This window comes from Caretta caretta, chromosome 2, assembly GCF_965140235.1.
Source record: "Caretta caretta isolate rCarCar2 chromosome 2, rCarCar1.hap1, whole genome shotgun sequence".
Taxonomy (NCBI): Eukaryota; Metazoa; Chordata; order Testudines; family Cheloniidae; genus Caretta; species Caretta caretta.
This window is the reverse complement of record NC_134207.1, coordinates 222,408,950-222,424,860: the sequence shown is the minus strand read 5'-3', so window position 1 is coordinate 222,424,860 and position 15,911 is coordinate 222,408,950. Positions and strand designations below refer to the sequence as shown.

Here is a 15,911-nt window from a genome sequence, read left to right as displayed (position 1 = left end):
CCACGACAGGACAGCCGGGAGAACAGAAGTGCTAGACCAAAGCCGCCATCCAACACAGACAGTGGGCCCCCTGCAGCTAACTTACCCCTATTCTGCACATCTGAGAGTGAGTCTGAGGAGGAAGACACAACCCTGGTGTATCCTGGGATGGAGACAAGATTTCAGTCTCGATCAGCTGAACCAAATGAGAGTTCTCCCTCTTCTGCCCTAAACCCCATGGCGGAATTATTTAGGCCCATTTCTGATACCCCTGTGCCGCTGATGAGACCCCCATGTGATGACACACACAGGTTATTGGACAGTGGAGACACACAGGTAGAGGATGTCCTGGGCACCTTGGTCCCTCCCGCGTTAGAACTAGGAGTGCAGGGGCCTACGCCAGTAGCCAAGGGACCCTCAAAGGAAGCCTCTCCATCCGTCAATCAAGAGGATGTTCCCCCTACCTCGGCAACAGAGATTCTCAATAGATGAGACAGGGTGATAAGACACCAGTAAAACAGTTAACTTATGATGCACCTGGGGTGACTAGTGAGGAATAGAGAGAGGCTTGAGACAGGAATTAGTACCTGGTGGTGTGGGCCCCTTTGTGAGGGCCTGAAACACCAACTGCACCTCTGTCTCTCTCCACTGTGGAATGTCAGAGCTAATTTTGGGTCTTTTAAGAGTCTTGCTACAGGTACTGTGCTGAATTCACTTTGGCCTTATGGTGCACCAGCACTAAGGCTCCCACTACTATGAGCTGAAATCACTGAGAGCTGGAATCACTGAGCACTGTGTCAAGTAGTGGGGAGCCAGAAGACCTAGAGTGCAGTGGTGCTGTTCACGGATAGGCTGGCGGAGTGTTTGTGAGACGGCGAGGTGAGCTGTGCAGAGCGGAGCTGTTCGTGAGACAGCGGAGCGTTCGTGAGACGGCGAGGCGAGCTGTGCAGAGCAGAGCTGTTCGTGAGACAGCGGAGTGGAGCGTTCGTGAGACGGCGAGCTGAGCAGAGCGGAGCCGGTTGTGGTGGAGCGGAGCCGTTTGTGAAATGGCGGAGCGGAGCAGAGCCCTGTGGGGCAGTCAGCTTCAGGACACGTAAGGTGCCCCTTACCTCTTTCCCCCACACACAGGCACATTTTAGCCAGACTGGGGAGTAACACTCTGCAGATGAACTTTTGAACTCTGGGGCTGGACTTTTTGGACTTTGGGTGATTTGTGCATTGCTGGACTCAAGAGACATTTGGGTTCTGGGACTCAAGAACCCGAGGGAAAGGATGTGGCCCAATTTGCTGGGGTGGGTCTTTGCTCATGGTTTGTTTAATGAACACTAGTTGTGGTGTTTCCCCAATTTAATGCTGATGTCGTTTACCTCATGTTATTAAAGATTCTCTGCTACACCGAGACTCTGTGCTTGCGAAAGGGGAAGTATTGCCTCTTTGAGGTGCCTAGGGAGTGTGTAAGATTTTCCCAGGTCACTGGGTGGGGGCTCGAGCCAGTTTTGCATTTGCTTTGATGAGAGGGAACCCCTGTGTACTGAACCCGGCCCTTGCTGCTATCAACTTGGCCTGGCAGAAGGGTTACACATGGTTTTAGTTACACCATCGTCCGATGAAGTGAGCTGTAGCTCACAAAACCTTATGCTCTAATAAATTTGTTAGTCCCTAAGGTGCGACAAGTACTCCTTTTCTTTTTATGGGTACAGACTAATATGGCTGCTACCCTGAATCCTGATTTAAGTGTCCACCTTGTATAATATCTCCTTTGTTATTTTCTTGATGTATTAACTTGCAGTAAGGATCTACTCTTATCACGCAACAAGAAATTTACTTACCTATCTTCCTTAGGGATTTCTGTAATACCTTTCAAATAGTATCTAAACATTTCACTCTACTTGAGCTTTACTAGGCTGAAAAACTGAATGATCTGGATCTTCTCTGCTCTTGAAGGGGAAAGAGCTAGAAAAGGAAGAGATTATTACTAGAACTCCCTGTCCCATAGTGTCATCTAACTCTAATTTCATTTTGCCATAATATGAACTATTGTAATCCCATGTTAAAGGGGGATTTTATTTTATGAAGATGTGAATCTTCACATGGGAATTTCTTTTCCACGTGGTCCCAAAAATGGACCTTTCTGTTGAGCTTTCTCTCTTTTCCTAGGAGTATTTCTGAATCCCTCGTCACACTCTTACAGACAGGGAGGAACTTGTAGTGGGTGTACATTTGTATAGAGGCAAGAGAGTTCAAAGTACAGCTATTAATCTGTCTAATGAATAAAAAGCTTTGTAAGTGGCATAACATTTTGAAAAGGAGCAAGTTTCCTGCATACTCAACAGATCTGATTACCGTGTGACAATTACAGTAGACTATTGTATGGGGTAAAAAAGAGGCCTTCAGAGGCTTGCAAGCATTTAATAATGTACCAGAAGACAGCTTTAGTTTACTGGCAATATACAGTTCAGATTTAATTTTTAGAGCATCTCGTGTTTCTGCATAGTAGATTGCATATGCCTAGCTTTTGCTTTATCCTATGCTACTAGGTTTTGTTGACTATTAGTGTGTGCCTAGGACGATTTTTTGGCTGATCCATGCTTTTGTAGTAAAGTGAAGGTGATAGGAAGTAATAGCCCAATGTTGACCTTTTCTTTCCTTTCCTTTTCTTTCCTGTTCTGTCCAGTCCAGTGAGTGATGTAGGCCTCTGTGTTTTAGGCCTATAAATGCTGCTCCCCTTTTCTGTGGCAATCGTGCCCTCTGCTGCTAGTACAGTTATGTCATTAGTGGAGGTCACTCCTGAGGCTGTGTCTCCTATGAGAAGGTGAGTGGTACAGAAATGGAAGCATCTTCCAAGTGTCTGCAAGTATGATCACAAATAGAAGATGATGGGGTGGAGCTCCAATTGGAAGTGTCAGGAAGAGCTATATTGGGAGGGAGAGCTGTTTTGAGGATGGAGGACTGATGATGGCAACCCATTAAGTAGGAAGGTATTGAAGCTGGTCCTAACACAGAGATCCTGCCTATTCCTTCCATCCCACTTCAGAGATGAGTCTGGATGGTTCACCTGTCTCTAAACCCCTCTTGGCAGCCTCTTAGGGCATGTCCACACTTCATGGGGATCGATGTTGCTGTGATAGATGCACTGGGGGTCTATTTAGAGGGTCTAGTGAAGACCTGCTAAATTGACCACAGATCACTCTTGCGTTGACTCCGGTACTCCACTGGAATGAGAAGTGTAAGGTAAGTTGACGGGAAAGCATCTCCTGTCGACGCAGTGCAGTGTAGACACCACAGTAAGTCGACCTAAACTGTTATTGACATAGCTGGAGTTGCGTAACTTAGGTAGCGTTACCCCCACAGTGTAGACAAGATGATATTCTGGTAAAAGAAGGGACTTGACACTTTTCCTCTCCATTCAGACCCCTGTCTCAGGACTTGTCTTCACTACAAAATTATTTCATGTTAAAGCATGACCTTGAACAGTTGAGTTAATTAACACAATGCTGACCATGATTTTGCAGTCAGTTTAGACAAGAACAAGTCTTGTTCAGCATTGTCATCTACTCATAGCTAAATTAAAGTTTTGGCATTGGAGGTGAAGTTTGTGGGTTTTTTTACTGCTACTGTTCTCAAAACCCTTTTCTAAAAGTGACGCAAAGTTGTTCCAGCCATCCTTTAAAGGAAACCTGCCCAAATCTGACATTCTAAAAATGCACTTCAAACCCCTGATGGTGATTATATTGCTGAGAAGTGCCATAGTTTGTGACACCCGATGTGGGAAATCCAGTGAGAGATTGTAGACCTGCTTTTACTCTGCATTAATAATAGTTCAGCAATATAAAGAATGGTATGCATATAGAATATTTTGTATTGAACTCTAAAATGCTTCTGATGTTAAGCTAGCAGAACAGAATCTGATTTACACTCCCTGAAATTTCATTGTACTCTGTTTGGCATGATGGCTGCCACAGGCAGCTACGAGCTCAGAAATGCCAAATATAATTAAAAGCTATATGCTCTAATGTATTTCATAGTATATATAGGGTAGTAGGTGTATCTTTCCACGTAGAGAAAGCAGGTTTGGTTTTCTCTTAAAAAGAATATTAACCAAATGCTAAACTTCAGCTCAGTGGCAGATTAACGGATGGGCCCTGGCCAATATGGGGGCCACTTCAGGAGCACCAGAATGTGGGTAGAAGAGGGAGGGCCACCAGTGCCGAAACTGTGTCCATGCTCCTCCTCTTTCCCCGAGACCCCGTCTCCTGGCCAGGCCAGAAGCTACAGCCAGGAACTGGTAAGAGCTTCCTTGGACCTTCCATCTGCCCTGGACAGGGGCTGGGGTACTCGAGAGCAGCCCCTGGCTGTGTCCCTGGCCCCCGGGCATCCTGCCACCAGTGGGACCCAGGGGAGGGGGGAGGGACTCTGGTCTGGCGACCTGTCCCCTCCCCAGGGCCTGAAGACATGCTCTGTGGGGATAAGGTTGCCAGGCATCTGGTTTATGACCAGAATGCCTGGTTGAAAAGGGAACCTGGCTGCTCCAGTCAGCACTGCTGACTGGGCTGTTAAAAGTCCAGTTGGCTGCCCGCAGCAGGCCAGCAAGGTACTGCCTGGCTCTGTGCAGCTCCCGGAAAGCTGCCAGCATCTCCCTCTGAATCCTAGGTGCACTGGCAGCCACAGGGGCTTTGTGTGCTGCTCCCGCCCTGAGCATCAGCTCCGCAGGTCCCATTGGCCAGGAACTGCAGCCAATGGGAGCTGCGGGGGCAGCACCTGCAGGCAGGGGCAGCGCACGGCGCCACCTTGCAGCCCCTGTGCCTAGGAGCCAGAGGGAGATGCTGGCAGCTTCTCAGGAGCCAACTGAGGTAAGTGCCACCTGGGGTCTGCACCCAGCACCCTTGCCCCTGCCCCAGTCCTGAGCCCCCTCATGGAGCCCACACCCATACCCCAGCCCTGTGCCCCAGCCCAGAGCCTCCTCCTCATCCCAACTCCCTACTCTAGCCCAGAGCCCCTCCTGCACTCTGAACCCATTGGCCCCAGCCCAAAGCCCCCTCCTGTACTCAATATCCCTCATCCTCAGCCCCACCCCAGAGCCTGTACCTCCAGCTGGAGCCCTCACCCCCTCCCACACCCAACCCTCTACCCCAGCCCTGAGCCGCGTCCCACACCCTGAGCCCCTCATTTCTGGTCCCACTCCAGAGCCCACACCCCCAGCCCAGAGCCCGTCCCACACCCCAACCCCTGCCCCATCCTGGATCCCACTCCCACACTCTGAGTCCCTTGGCCCCAGCCTGAAGCCCCCCCCATCCCCTCATCTCTGACCCCACCCCAGAGCGCACACCCCCAGCCAGAGCCGTCACCCCCTCCCACATCTCAACCCCTTGCCCCTTGTGAAAATGAATGAGTGAGTGAGGGTGGGGGAGAGCAAGCAATGGAGGGAGGGGTGATGGAGTGAGTGGGGGTGGGCCTCGGAGAAGGGGTAGGGACAGAGCAAGGGTGTTTGGTTTTGTGAAAATAGAAAGTTGGCTACCCTATGCAGGGAGAGGAGGCTCTGCTGTGGCTGGGAGGTGGCAGGGAGCCCCAGGAAGGTCACAGGCAGTGAGGAGTGGGGAGGGAGGGCTCCTCCGGCACAGCTACCACTGATACTGGCCCAGCCTTATCAACCGCCATGCTCCATCCGGGCTTGCTCAGTGGCTGCACCCAGCTCCCACTGCCAGGCTGCCCCTGCTGGGTCCTGCTGCTGCCAGGCTGTATCCGCTGGGTCCCTCACTGCTCCTGGTTACAGGCTGTCCCCGCTGCTGCCTGGGCTTTGTGCCCCAGGCAGCAACCATGTGCGGCATCACTCCTCCTGTTGTCTCTGGCCTGAGGTTTGCAGTTTGGGGGTCCAAGCCTCCCCTGCCTCCGCACATTGTGCCTATGTCACTGCCGCCCCATGTCAGCTTGAGTGTACTATGCCCATTTTAAAAAGTGGGCAGGCATGGCCCTCCCACTTTTTAAAGTGTGGGGAGCCATGGCCCCCCTGTCCCTCCGATTCTGGCAGCCCAGGTACCCAAGGTGTGGGAGGCTCAAATGCTCTTTGTGCCCAGGACCCCAATTAATCTTAATCCGCCTCTGCTTCAACTTTTTGAAGTTTTGTGTGTGCTCAGGGACTGTTTCTTGACAAAGAATGCTACGCTTTATAGTGTGACAAAAATGGCTCATGAACAGTTCTTGCTGTAAGTATCAACTGATTCAAAGGGAGAATGTGGGTCTTTTAAGAATCTACTCTGGCACTTTGTGCACTCTGCATCCTGATTTAAATGTATTGCTTCACCAGGCACCATGCAAGGGGTGATTTGCTCTTAGAAGTATAAGGTGAAAAAGCTTCAGAGAGTTATATTGAAGAACTGAAGTGCTGTGCCAAGTCTCAGGTCAACTGTATGTGAAGGAGGTGAATGCACATTACTGATATTTCAGCAATGAAGTCTTTTTACCCTGATAACTTCAAAAAGTGTTTGAAAGGCTGCCTGTGCTTTCACCTCAAATGTGGGTGGAATAGATTGTCTGCAAGATACTTCTGAAATGGGACAATCGTTCAAAGGTTCTTCATTGTCAGCTTAGAACTAGAGAAGGCACTCAGTCTATTTTAACGCCACCCTGAAAGTGACACACTGTACTGCTTGCTGTCTCTGCTTCGGTACCCAGTGATGCTTCATCATTTTTCCTGAGTGTTATCAAATCTCTAAGAAAAAGTCCATTTTTGTAAGGAAATTCCCCTTGCTATCTATAGCCACTAAGCAGTGCCGCATACGTTATTCATCCCTGACTGAGGTGATACTACTACTGTCTTTTCTACCTATAAATAGTTTTCTGAGAAATTAAGAGAAGCAATCCAAAGGTAGCATTTCTTTTCTCTCATGCTGGAAGAGATGACATCAATGGTGACAGGAAATGACATTATGGAAACAACTTTCCTGCTTTGGATGAAATTCTGGCCCTTAAAGTCAATGGTGTTTAATGGGTGATTGTAGTAGTAGAGCAATGCTTTGTTGTAAAGGTTACAGTTATTTCTGTGGGCCAGTAAAACAGTGTGCATTTTCATGGGGTCGTAAGGGAAGAGGAGGAAGACTTTCCATCACTCAGAAATTGAACTGACCTCTGTTATTCAAGGCAGCCAAGCGTTAAAAGGGGGTAGTTTATTAATTGAAGTAAGTGGGAAATCTGTATCTATAACGATGAGGCCACCTCAGTCTTTCCTTTCACTGTACAGTTATGACAACTATGGCCTTAATTTTCCCTTTGGCTGGATGTGTGAAATCTGTGACTTTAAGGAGTGTTTATGACCCAATGTGAGTAGCATTAACCAAATGCACATAAAACATGTACATTGGTTGCATATGTCTAACCTGAGTAGCAACAGTTGAACTATGCCCAAGAAGCTAATTTTGATCTCTTGCTTCTTAATGAGATTGTGACAGGAAAAAGTGCCAATACACTTGCATTTTATATTGTTTTATCATTGGTGAATAGATGAGAAGCATCAAGGTGTTTGATTTGAGAAATAAAAGCAACACAATAATACCAAATCACTTGTTTTGTTGAGCTTTTGGTCTTTAATGTTCTTGCAGTAGAGCCATCTGTTAATCTTCTCCAAAGTACCTCACAAAGAGATTATCCATTTCTTTCTTAGTTGTGTTTCATAGGTGGATTAACAAATCATCCAGGTTTTGGCCATCTGTAGATTCCTGTCATGTGTAAGCAAGTACAGTGAAAGATGCATAGGTACATTATGTTTAAAATTGCACTTTTAAAACAGAACCATGTTGCTAATCCATTTAAATGCTAATCAGGTAGAGGAAGGGGATGGTAGTCCTTTCCTGATATATTGTATCCTTTGACGGAACACATATGGTGTTAAATACAGGTATGTAGTTTTTAACATCTGCTTACATTGCAGTGATTATGGGATAAAAATTCAGTCTGTCTTGCTTCAATAAGTCCAAATACTGCTGTAATCAACCTTCTGCATCAACCACCTGGACAAACATTATTGTGTACAGTATGTTTGTTGTGTTCTTGAATTTTATTTTTTAGTAGACTCGTAGTAATTTATATAAATAGTAGAAATCACTGTTTAATTTTTCACAGCTTTTTAGATAATACACAGTTTAGAAAGTTGTTACATATATTTACAACTCTTTAATGAAATAACATGCATTCAGCAGTAAACAAATAGGGCCAAATACTACCTTCTGTAAATTACCTGGATTCATTGCCCAAAAGTCCCATGTAAAGGGCACAGTTCATGCTCAGCTACCAGGTTAACAAGGAGAATTTTTTCTTCCTAGGTAGCCCTATTTGCTCTTGGCCTTTGAGCAGGGGATCAGAATTTGGCTTCATGTGAATAGCCAAGCTATGAATAAGTTCCTAAATGGTGATGTTACATAATTTTTTAAACATGGACTTTATACTGCAGAAAATGCTAAAATATATCATATGTTCAGATAAATTACTTACACGTTTTAGGAGTTCTACTGTTTCATTTGCTGTGTTTGCTAATTATTAAAGAATACAAATATTTAAATAAAGATTTCCACCATCACTACTCTTCTTTTCCTCTAATTTGATCCTGAAGCAAAGCTGTAATGATTTTGTGATAGGACAATCATTTTCATTGTAAATTCATTTTTATAGTTCTTTGCCAGTCCAGAGGGTGGATAATATAGCCTTCCTTCCTGCAGGTGGAGACATCTGGTGCTGTCATTGCCCTTACGTAGTAAAGGGTTTGCTGGCAGCCAGATTCCATCCTCTAGTGGGAGGAAGAACTACAGATTACTCTGTGGATCCTAGCGTGTTTTCTTCTCCATTGCTTGCTTCACTGACACAGCCCTGAAAGTCCTCGGGAGAGTAGTTTGCCTAATAATTGGCAGTTCATGCTGGTTCTCTTCCTTGCCCCATCACCATTTTAGCTCACTGGCCTTATGCTTATACCAGTACTAAGGGTGCTGTTGTGTGCCAGAGAGTCACATAGCCACCAGCTCCTACTCCTTAGCTACAGGAGTATGCATTGGTGAGGGAAATCAGCTAGAGCAGTAGTTCTCAACCAGGGGAACGCATACCCCTGGGGGTATGCAGAGGTCTTCCAGTGGATACATCAACTCATCTAGATATTTGCCTAGTTTTACAACAGACTACAGAAAAAACACTAGCAAAGTCCGTACAAATTAACATTTCTCAGACCTCTGTACTGTTGTCTCCTGTCTTTTCTTGTTCTGCCAGCTTCAGTAGTTTTTGTGTTTTTGTGCCTGCTAGTTGCCCTTTTGTATCTGTGTACTCTAAGGGAAGGTAATTTACACTTGTGGTTGTGGGGATAGTTGCAAGTCAGCTGTCATAAATATAAAGGGAAGGGTAACCACCTTTCTGTATACAGAACTATAAAATCCCTCCTGGCCAGAGGCAAAACCCTTTCACCTGTAAAGGGTTAAGAAGCTAAGATAACCTCGCTGGAACCTGACCAAAATGACCAGTGATACTTTCAAAGCTGGAGGGAGGGGTGGGGGGGGCGGAGAAAGGGTCTGTCTGTCTGTGTGATGCTTTTGCCGGGAACAGATCAGGAATGCTCTTCAGAACTCCTGTAAAAAGTTAGTAAGCAATCTAGTTAGAAATGCGTTAGATTTTCTTTTGTTTAATGGCTGGTAAAATAGCTGTGTTGAATGGAACGTATATTCCTGTCTTTTTGTAACTTAAGGTTTAGCCTAGAGGGATTCTCTATGTTTTGAATCTGATTACCCTGTAAGGTATTTACCAGCCTGATTTTACAGAGGTGATTCTTTTACTTTTTCTTTAATTAAAATTCTTCTTTTAAGAACCTGATTGCTTTTTCATTGTTCTTAAGATACAAGGGTTTGGGTCTGTGTTCACCTATGCAAATTGGTGAGGATTTTTATTAAGCCTTCCCCAGGGAAGGGGGTGTAGTGCTTGGGGGGATATTTTGGGGGGAAGGAGTCTCCAAGTGGGCTCTTTCCCCGTTCTTTGTTTAACACGCATGGTTGTTGCAGCATAGGGTTCAAGGACAAGGCAAAGTTTGTACCTTGAGGAAGTTTTTAACCTAAGCTGGTAAGAATAAGCTTAGGGGGTCTTTCATGCAGGTCCCCACATCTGTACCCTAGAGTTCAGAGTGGGGAAGGAACCTTGACATCAGCGCTGAGGCCTCTTTCTGTCCAGATCGCCTGGAAGCATGGGCGGCGCGTGGTTCTGGCATTTGGGGAGGCTGGCCAAAGCACCGGACCGTGGTCCTACCCACTGCTCTGCCCCAAGGCCCTGTCCCCAATCTGCCCCCTCCCCCTGAGGCCCCACCCCCACTCTGCCTAGGCCCTTGCTCATGCTATGCCCCTCCCGCAAGACCCCCACTTCCTGCTGCTCGCTGAGTCCGTCCACCCTGCCTCCACTGAGTGGTGGGGGAACCACGGGGGAGGGGTGTGGAGGCACTCAGTGAGTGGAGGGCGATGCGGACCTAGGGTGGGGAGATGGAGAAGAGGAGGGAGTCGAGTCTTGGTGAGTGGGAGGGTCATGCGGGAGAAGGATGGAGGAGGGAAGGGACTCGAGGAGTTGTAGGTGGTGGAGACCTCTTGGGGGAGGAGAGGAGGGACTTGGTGATAAGTGATGGGCAGTGGGGGCCTCAGCGGAGGGGCGGAACAGGGACGGGAAGAGGCAGAGGGCGGGTGGGTCCATGAGGAAAAAGCGGGAAAGGGCATTGGGGGTGTAGCACAAGTGGGGCCACCACAACTCAGACGTCCGTGCTCTCAGAGGCAGCAGGTTGGTGGCTATGCCACAGGGGAGGCTTAGCTTCCCCTGGCCTATTATACCTGCTGCCTATGCCTGGAAGAACTTTTGAACATGCAGGAGCCTGGAGTGATAAATGTTGTTGCAACTGGGTTGTAGGATGGAGAAGGAGGAGAAGGGACATTCTCATAACAAGCTGAATCTGGAGTCCTGATGGCCACGAATAGCGTAGATACTGGTCTGGGAACAATTTTTTTATACAGCCTGCCATTTACTGACTGTGGATATTCATATAATATGTCACCTTGAAGCGCAAAATGGGGGGCAGTCTTCTATAAAGCCCTCAGATTGCTTGGAGGGGGAGATGAACATTTTCTTTGAGGAAGAGTCAGGCTTTTCCAACACAGGCTGATAAGAGGAATTAACCTCCTTATACTGATTAAACAAATCTTGGCTACCCTTTATCTGGGGCATCTCCCATGGAGGCATGCCTGATTTTTGTAAGCACTGGAAGACTTGCCTAGTGTGCTCCCAGTTCAGAAGTCTGTTCAATAGGTTATAGATCTTTTTTCATTCACAAATATGTGGACCAGCTCCCCTTCCATCCATGATCATATGGTATCTTGATGATAAATACAGCAATTGCTCACATTTTAGGAAAATATTTAATATAGTTTAGCTGTCTTTTTATATGACATAGGATATAGAAACAAGGCGAAGAGGCAATTCTCTTAAAACTACAACCATGAACCACAGATAGTCCACAGTCCATGCTTGGGGAACCAATAAAGTAGAATGTTTTGTTTTATAACTAGGTGCCACTATTTGTACTTATTATTTTATTTTATTTTAAAGTATTTATGATTTGCATTGCAGTAGGTCTTACCAGAACCAGTCAGGATCAAAGCCTCGTTGTGCTGGGCATTTTACAAACACAAGGTAAAAGGCCAATGTGTTCCAAACACATTACAAGAGGCAACACGTGGGTGAATTAGGTGAAGCATTAGCTGATGGATGAATTAACTCCTCAAGCTTGTGTTCTTAGAAAACTAATTGTTGTTGGACAATGTTGACTTTTTACTTGCTTTATCTGGGAAAACAGGAGTTGGCACAATACATATTCTTTATAGCTGAGGGTAAAATGCAAAATGGTGATGGAAGCTATTGTCAGTCTACTTACTGTAATAGAAAGTATATAAAATGTATGGAAGAGATGAAGGTTGTGAAGTACATTTGGTGAGAAACTGCTATAGAAGGAGAAAGTAGTGGAAGAATCTTGTTGTGCTGTGTTCAGTTATATAGCTTTTTGTTTTGTTACAGCTGCTTTATTAACTGAGTCTTAGGCCTAAATTTATCAAGACGGCTTCCAGCAGGCACAGTTGTTCTGCCAGATACACAAGACTAATAATCTTGTTACCCCACAGTTCAAGCCGTCCCATATCTCAATGGGATTGATGCAGGCACACCTATAGTACAGGAGATCAGTATTGGACAGATGGCTAAAATTAATGAATGTAGGGAGAAATTCTCATAACTGAACATCATGGCTCCATTCTGTTGAAGCCCAGAACATAATAGTAGAACTTTTGTGTTTCCATTTGTGATTTTGAAGGGCTGGGGACAGATGGGCATCAGAAGTATTGGAGCTTGCCTTCAGTAGCCTGCTTTGCAGGAGCATGAAGGAGACACTGTGGATGGGCCTGGGAACAAGAGCGTGGCCAGTTGATTCATAAGCAAGAGTCAGAGGGATTGAATGTTTCTATTGATAACAGGAATATCCAGCGTTAAAATACTTAGGCATAACAAAAGCTTTTGGAGGAATGTAAGACTTCATACATCAGGGGTTAACTGTGTCTCCAGCTATTATGGAATAGGATGAGGTCTTCATGCTGGGGGTGGAGGGAGGAGTACATAGTCTTCAACATCTATGTACCGTTGCCCCTTTTTGACCCCAGTGGCTAGTCAAAGTTCAGGGCCCTGTGGATGTTCCAATTAAAAGTAGAAATTTTAAGGGTGTCCGGTATTTCTTTCATGCAGGGTTGTTTATTTACAAGGAATGCATGAACTCCTGCTGCTTCAAACGAAGCATAAACCAAGAACAAAAGGAGGAGTTTCTTAGCTTACACTTGCAAGCCACTTAAACCAACACCTAACCCAAATCCCTCTCTCTCTGTCTTGGGTGGAAGGAGGAGACTTCTGATTAACTCATCCTAACAGTTATTTTAATTGTTCGGCTGTGTTCACACCAGTTTCAAAGAACTTTGCAATTCATGCAGTGACTGGCACCTCGCAGCATAACAGTCCTATGGGTCTGATCCAGTGTTGCCATTCCTGTGTTCCTATGAACTGCACCAATTCACTTGCCACGGGCCTCTTACATGGAATGTCTAGAATAAAGTTTGTTCCAGGAGTCAAACGTTTGTGGTTTATCCTAGGGCTCAATGGGCCATGTTCTGCGTGGCTGTTCTGCATGCTGATGGCAGGTTGGATGGAGGCGTGCTACAGATGTAGATTTTTTCTTTTACATTTATTGTAGCATGTCATTTTTTGCTTCTTCAGCTTTCTAAACAAAATGTAACTACGTTGAGGAAATGTCAGAGATAAATCCTTGACATAAAATCATAGTCACATTTTCTGATCTAGACATTAGCAGAAGTCATGAAGCAATAAACCTCTTTAGTGTTGGAGCCTCATTCCTGAGCTAAAAAAGATCTGCTGGCATTTTTAACATACCAAGTAAACTAATCAGTTCATTAGGGGATAATAGCATTAACTAATATTTGATGCTGTAGATGAGTTTTCTAATAGCAGTTGCATTATTTACACACTCTAACTTAATCTTGCAGCTATGTCTTAATATTGCAGTAAACTCTTTAGCTTTTCCTTATCTGATGTTTTAGAAACATGTGTCAAGGGATGTCTAGAATTCTCTCTAAATGTTTCCATCTTTAGAACTAGACAAATGTTTCTGTAATAAAGCCATGTTTAATAATTTTTTAAAGAAAAATCTGTCTTTGAAAATTTAGCTGGAAAAGACGCAACGAATTGATCATATTTCATTGGGACATTTATTTCTATAAAATAATTTGCATAATACAGATTGAGTCTGTGTCCTGTGTGGGATACAGGGAGGAGATTCATTTTATTAAATTGAATTCTTGATAACTAGCTTGCTGGCCAGTGTCTCTGGTTTCACTACATGAGCCACTCGTGAAGGTTAGCTTGTACATGGCATTGTGATAGAGCTATTTGCTGCTTAGTCTCAAAAATAGTTTAGAAGTTACATAGCCAAGAAAAGTAATTATTGTATGTGTTCAGCACAAGGCTTTAGGTGTTCTTTCGAAATTACACTTTGTATTTTCAAATGGTTTTGAGAGCCAGTACCATAAATTTTGAATGGCTTTTTCAAAGTTCAAAACACTTGCATTGGCTGCTTTGCAAACTCCTTTTTTAGGGATCTTGTCACACAGAAATCTGTATGTAATGTTCTTGTATCTGGGGTGAAATAAAAGCAAAAGAACAGAGTAGAAAAATCAGTGTTTTAAAATATAAATCCAGTTTTCAATGGACTGTGTGCTGTATGCAGATTTTTCGAATGATTAAAAGGAAGATTATCCAGCTAACCTAAAAGTACAATAATAGCTTCTGTTTTTAAAATGAGGAAAATGTATTTTGATTTGTGGTACAAAAATTGATAACCAACAAGGAGAGTTAGGAGATCAAGAGGACAGTGAAATGTTCCTTGTGGCAAACAATGCAGGAGGAAATTACATAGTTGTTTATAAAACAATTAATTTTTTTCTTACTTATATTCATACAAAAAGGACAGTTGCCCAATCCTGTTAAACATTCTCTTCATTCAAACATTTAAAATAAACTATAGAATTAGGAGTTGGTCATAATTGCAGGAGAATTTCACTCTTTCTGATCCCTTTATGTAGGTGTGTCAGGTGACAGGACTGAGCAACAAACGGTTCGGCAAGATCTCTCATTCTAAACTACCTACCGGCATCTTTAAATGTCCAGGTGCTGGTGTTATCTATTAAGAGGTTTAAGTGAACTTGCCTTAGAGTGTTAATACCTTACAGTCTAAGAAGTGGAAAATGTAAAGTTTACACAGTGGACCAGAATCACTGTACCTCAAAGTGTGATGTATTTCAGGGGCAGTCATTCCTTAATAGGGGCCAGGCTGTGCTTTCACTGTGGCTTTTCCTTGGTGTTTCTTCAGGCAAATGGGCAAATTTAGTTTCTAGAGCAGTGGTTCTTAAACTTGTGTACGGGTGACCCCTTTCACATAGCAAGCCGCTGAGTGCAACCTCCTTTATAAATTATTAAACACTTTTTTATATATATAACATCATTATAAATGCTGGAGGCAAAGCGGGATTTGGGGTGGAGGCTGACAGCTTGCGACCCCCCATGTAATAACCTTGTGACTCCCTGTGGTGTCCCGATCCCCAATTTGAGAACCCCTGTCTAGCAGTTGCCTCACAGGAGTTTTGATGGAGTCTTCCCAGAATTGTGCTAATTCAGCACATCCCCTATACTTTCTAGCAATATCCCTTTGCCAGCCACTGTTACCCTGTTTCAGTCTTTTAGTCCCACCCTCTTACACCTTACACCACTGCAACCTTCCCCATTAGGCTTTTCCCATGGGGAGTCTTATGCCCTTTATATAATAGAATCTTAGAAGATTAGGGTTGGAAGAGATCTCAAGTGGTCATTTAGTCCAAACCCCTGCTCAAAGCAGGACCAACTCCAACTAAATCATCCCAGGCAGAGCTTTGTCAAGCCAGGCCTTAAAAACCTCTAAGGATGGAGATTCCACCACCTCCCTAGGTAACCCATTCCAGTGCTTCACGAGCCTCCTAGTGAAATAGTGTTTCCTAATATCCAACCTAGACCTTCCCCACTGCAACTTGAGACCGTTGCTCCTTGTTGTGTCGTCTGCCACCACTGAGAACAGCCGAGCTCCATCCTCTTTGAAACCCCCCTTCATATAGTTGAAGGCTGCTATCAAATCCTCCCTTACTCTTCTCTTCTGCAGACTAAACAAGCCCAGTTCCCTCAGCCTCTCCTTGTAAGTCATATGCCCCAGCCCCCTGATAATTTTTGTTGCCCTCTGCTGGACTCTCTCCAATTTGTCCACATCCCTTCTGTAGTGGGGGGCCCAAACCTGGGTGCAG

General features: G+C 44.9%; 1 protein-coding gene across 14 annotated transcripts in view; it reads left to right on the top strand.

Annotated features, from left to right (window-relative positions):
* Positions 1–15,911, top strand: part of PPP1R9A (protein phosphatase 1 regulatory subunit 9A) — a 251,202-nt gene that overhangs the window by 87,915 nt on the left and 147,376 nt on the right. The gene's annotated exons all lie outside the window — the stretch shown is intronic.